The sequence below is a fragment of the Galeopterus variegatus genome, unplaced genomic scaffold (genome assembly GCF_000696425.1).
Source record: "Galeopterus variegatus unplaced genomic scaffold, G_variegatus-3.0.2 Scaffold2626, whole genome shotgun sequence".
Lineage (NCBI taxonomy): Eukaryota > Metazoa > Chordata > Mammalia > Dermoptera > Cynocephalidae > Galeopterus > Galeopterus variegatus.
Window position 1 is genome coordinate 258,727 of NW_007728737.1, and position 5,827 is coordinate 264,553.

Consider the following 5,827-nt stretch of genomic DNA (forward strand, 5'->3'; position numbering starts at 1 on the left):
AAAAAAAGGGAAAAAAAAAAAAAAAAGAGAACTTCATATAAAGATCTGTATTATCTCATAATTAACATTTCATTTATTAGTTCATTTAGAATATATTTTGATATATGGTGAGAGGTAAGGTTTTAATTTTTTAATGCGTATTTAGTTAACCAATTATCCCCTGAAGAATTAAAAATTTTAAGTTTATCTTCAAAATTATCATACAGTGAAATTGACTTTTCTGTGTGTACATTTCTATGAATTCTAGCACACTTTCAGATTTCTGAAACCTCCACCACAATTAGATGCAAAACAGTTCCACCACCCCCAAAATTCCCTCATTCTGTACCTTTACAGTCACTTCTTCCCCACCCTAACCCCTGATAGTCACTGGTCTCTTCTTCACTATAGTTTTGTTTTTTGAGAATGTCATATAAAGGGTATAATACAGTAGGTAACCTTTTGAGACTGGCTTCTGTCATTCAGGATGATGCCTTTTAGATTCATCCAAGTGGGCATATCAGTAGTTTGTTCCTTATTATTGCTGAGTAGTATTCCAGTTTATGGATGTGCTACACTTTGTTCATTCATTTATCCATTGGAGGATATTTGGGTTTTTCCAGTTTTTGGCAGTTATGAATAGAACGCTGTAAACATTTGTGTATAGGTTTCTGCGTGAATGTAAGTTTTCATTTCTTTTCAGTAAATACCCAGGAGTGGGATTGCTGGGATACATATGGTAGGTGCATGTTTAACTGTATGAGAAACTGCCACACTGTATCAGAGCACCTGTGTCATTTTGCCTTTCACCAGCAGTGTATGAGAATTCCACTTGCTTTGCATCACCTCGCCAGCATTTGGTGTTGTCATTATTTTTTGTTTTAACCATTCCAATAGGTGTGTATTGACATCTTATTGTGGTTTTAATTTACATTTCTTTTTTTCTTTTTTCTTTTTATTTATTTTATTTATTGAATCAAAATTGATTTTGATATTTTGATTTGATATTTTTGGGATTGAACATTGAGATATGTTGATCAAATCAATATTACTAGCATTACTATTGTTACAAATCGTAATTATTCTTTATGCCCCTTGTCCAATCTCTCCCCTTCCATACTCCCTCTCCCCTCACCCCTCTAATTACCTAAATTTCTTCTCTCCTTCTGAAAGAATAATCATTACTCTGTTAATTTGTTGCCTAGATCATCTGTCCAATGCTGAGAGGTGTGATCAGATCCCCCAAGATTATCGTAGAGCAGATGCTTCTTCTGTCACTCTGGAATGGGCTTTGTGGAGAGAGACATCCTCTTCTTTTCTTTATCTCTGCTGGTGACTCTCCTTGTGTGAATGCATTCCAGTGGTTGGCAGACCATCTGCGTGGTGGTTGTGGTGTTTAGCCACTTTTGCAGCAGCCATGGTTATTATGGTGGCTGTGGTGGGCCACCCACGTGGAGGTGATGTTTTTGGCATGCTCCTTGGCGCTGGTGGTATGCTTGGTTGTGGGCTGTGTCTGGTCCCCTTCTCCATTCCTCTGGTCCCCAGGTGGGCTCTGAGGTTCTGGTGCGGTGTGCCTTGTTGTAGGAGGGGGGTCTGCTCCCTGGCTCCATGCCTCGGGTCACCAGGTGGGCCCCAAGGTGCTGGTGCGTTGTGCCTGGTTGTGGGAGAGGGGTCCAGTCCCCTTCTCCATGCCTCAGGTCCTCGGGCGGGCCCCAAAGTGCTGGCATGGTGTGCCTGGTTGTGGGAGGGTGGTCTGGTCCCCTTCTCCATGCCTCGGGTCCCTGGGCAGGCCCTGAGGTGCTGGCATGGTGTGCCTGGTTTTGGGAGAGGGGTCCGGTCCCCTTCTCCATGCTTCTGGTCCTCGGGTGGGCCCCAAAGTGCTGGCATGGTGTGCCTGGTTGTGGGAGAGGGGTCCAGTCCCCGTCTCCATGCTTTGGGTCCCCAGGTGGGCTCCGAGTCCCTGGTGCGGTTTGCCTGGATGTGGGAGTCACTCTGGTCCCCTGCTCCAAGCCTCCGGTTCCCAGGCAGGCCCCAAGGTGCTAATAGTGTGCCTAGGTTGGAACTAATTTTTTGTCCTTTGCTTACTTCTAAAATGGGGGAACTTCCTGTGGGAACCAGTACTTGAGCTGTGTGGTTGAGTTAAATTGCTGCTTTGCCGCTGTTTCCGTAGGGATGACTTTTTGTGCAGCTCAGGGTTTAATGGTTGACCTAACAGGTACTTCCAGCTCTCCAGAGACCCAGTGAATCTGTGTTGTGTAGAATCTCTGTGTTTGGCCTGGGTTTTTCCATCAAACTGCACCCCATGCAATTCTGCATTCCTGACCAGTCTCCTCTGAGTGGTCCTGCGCTGATTGGGGGGCAGATCGGCTGTCCTTGCTGTGCCCCAGTGTTCTCCTGGTGGGCCCATCTCCCCCACTGCCTGTGCTCCAAACACTTCCCATGGGACGGGCCCTATGCTGTTCCCTTGCAATGACTCACTGGCCTCTGAATGGCTCCCCTTTTTCAGCTGTTCTGGCTCCTCTCTCCTTCGTGGGTCCACAAGAATCTTGTTAGTGTTTTGCTGTCCTGGGGGCCACCAAGGCTCTCTTCTCACCTGCCGCCTCCAAATAACTCCATCTGAAGGGCACAGCTGTGGCTTCTGCAGGCTCCTGCTCCATGCGCTCATCAGTTCAAGTCTTAAAGTGGCCCTACCGCCCAAAACGCTCAGAGCAGTTTTTTCTTTCTCTCATTGTGGTTTCTCCCACCTTCATGAACTCCATAGGTCTCTCCTCCTCTTCCCTTGAGCTCCAGTGGCCCCAGCTTGGCTGATGTTACAGTTTTATAATTGTAAACTGGTTGATTTGTGGGAGAGAGTGACGCTGGGAACTGTCTATTCTGCCGTCTTGACCAGAACTCTTCCTATTTCTTTAATGGCTAATGATGTTGAACATTTTTTCATGTGCTTTTTTTGCCATTTTTATATCCTCTTTAGTGAGTTATCTGTTCATATCTTTTGCCCATTTTTAAATTGCATTGTTTTTTTACAGTTGAGTTTTTAGAGTTCTTTATATATGAGGGTACTTCAAAAAGTTCACAGAATGGCATTGATAACACCAAGGTCAGGGTTCAGATCCTGGTACCAGTCAGCCGCCCAACCCATGAACTTTCTGAAGTATCTTCGTGTATTGTGGATATAAGTTCTTTCAGGGATATGTTATTTGTGAATATATTCTCCCAATCTGTAGCTCGTCGTCTTTCTCTTATCAATGTCTTTTGTAGAGCAAAAGTTTTTTTTTTTTTTTTTTTTCCTTTTTGTCTTTTTTCGTGACTGGCAATGGGATCGCAACCCTCGGTGTTGCGCCCGCACCGCGCTCAACCAGTGAGCAGACCGGTCTCTATATGGGATCCGAACCCTCGGCGGGAGTGCTGCCATGCTCCCAAGCACCGCACTCTACCAAGTGCGCCACCGGGCTGGCCCGAGCAAAAGTTTTAAGTTTTAATTAAGTCCAATTTATTAATTTTTTCTTTTATGGATTGTACTTTTGATGTTGTGTCTAAGAACTTTTTGCCTAACCCCAAGATATGAAGGTTTTCTCTAAGAATTTTTATAGTTGTACTTTTTTATATTTAGATCTATGATCCAGTTAACTCTTCTATAAGGTGTGAAATTAAGGTCGAGATTCATTTTTCGCATACGTATGTCCATGCTGTGCTTTCTCAATCTTGTAGTGAAGAGAGGAATAAGAGTCTTTGGGGCTGGTTATCTCAGTCGGTTAGAGTGTGGCTTCTTAACACTGAGGTCTAGGGTCGGACGCCCATGCTGGCCAGCTGCCAAAAAAAAAGGAATAAAAGTATTTGGAATAAAATACAACAATGGCTAATAGCCTAATAGCTTTGGTTCTTAAGACAGGTGGACCTAAATGTGATTCTGAGTTCCTCAGTCTGTGTGGACTTGGGCAAATTAACTTCTCTAAATCCTTACGGCTTGCCTGGGAGGGTTGTAGGAATGATTAAATGAGATAACATGAAGTACTCAGCATGGTGCTTGATATGTAACAAGCACTTAATAAACACTAGCTGCTGCTCCCACTGTATTTACTGCTGGTTAGGTTAAAGTTGTTAATATTATTTGGAGTGTTAAGAGTAGATGAAGGCTTGCTTTGATAGTTGTGGGCAACGTCAAAGAAAATGGTTTGGGTGAAAATTTTTATAAGATTTTCTTTCTTCCTCTATTACCTTCCCTTCTTCCTTTTATTTATTTATTTATTTTCTCTTTTTTTCTGTCCTTTCTCCTTTTTTTTCCAGTTTTCCTATCCTGTCCATTTTATTAAAGCTGGGTCTTAGGTGTTAGAATATGGTGAGAAACAGATATGCAGATATGGAAGTATTAGAAACCAGGTACTTTTGTGGGGCAGGGAGGTAAGAATTGGTAAAATTAATTTAAGAAGGATACTATGAAGGTTAGTAGTTCAGATTGGGCAAATATGAGATACAGCCTGGACTTAGTATAGAATCATATAAAGCATTTTTATGTGACCCACTTGGCATTTGTATGCTTAAACAGGTCATAGGTCAAATACTAAAATATATGTTTGATATGATCATTAGTGAACCATCAGAATATCATTTTTCCGGGCTGGCCCGGTGGCGCACTGCTATAGTGCCCCGCTTGGGAAGCGCGGTGGCGCTCCCGCCGAGGGTTCGGATCCCACATACAGACCGGCCGCTCACTGGCTGAGCGAGGGATGGGGGCAGCGCCGAGGGTTGCGATCCCGTGGCCGGTCCCGGTCCGGTACGGGCGCGACACTGAGGGTTGCGATCCGTTGCCGGTCACGAAAAAAGACAAAAAGGAAAAAAAAAAAAAGAATATCATTTTTCCCTTATCATAGCAAGGTGATTTTATCCTCAGTGGGAATGGAGGGGAGGGTAGGAAATCAGAAACATTGAAGTTTCACTCTAAGCTGGTAATTTGGTGGGGGGATAGGGGCTGATAAATTTTGAAATTATTTCACCGTGTAAATACCAACTAGTTGAAGCTCAGTCATTTTATATTCTTTGGAATCTTACAAATACCTTTTATGAGTCAAACCGATTATAATAAATTAGGCTTTTTTTCTGTGCATGTGTGTGGGCATGTGCTTTCTCCCTTTTGTTTTGGCTGCTGACATGAGCTGACAGGGAACAGATATTGGAATTATTACTTTAATTTGGCCAGAATGAGATTGTCCGCTATGAACGTCATGCTGGCCTTAATCAGTCCGAAGTACTTCCTTCCTGCTTTTGAAGAGACTGCATACTGATATAACCTCCTTCCTGCTTTTGAATCAGGCCCTGATAACAGCAGGAAATAAGCACAGTATAAAAGAGGAAATAAGTGGGGAACCATTATATGGAAGAGATTTTTAGTGTATTTCATTCTGATGTTAGAATAACAAAGATGGCTGTAAGCCCCTGTATGCATTTTCCAGTAGTACTGTGCACTTATGACCCCAATTTAGAGTTCCCTTCTTGAAGCCTTGAAGAACATATACCTGTTCACTAAGATAGCAGTTGTTCCCTAAGAGACTATGTGGCGTTCAGTCTCATTTTGGTTCCTCTGAAACGCATTTGAGATCTTTGAGTTTAGAGTTTCCTCATCTCTGAAATAGGGATGGTCTCAATGTTCCCGTACTTATAACATATGAAAAAGATACTTCTTGGCACAAAGTTGGCTCATAATTTTTTTGAGTTTATATAGGTATTTTAATATACATTTATTAAAATTGTTACATGCTGTTTTGTAATTACCTTTTTTTTTACTTAACATATTTAAGATCAACATATAAGAATCAAATTACCTTTTTTTTTTTGTCCTTTTTGGAGACTGGCT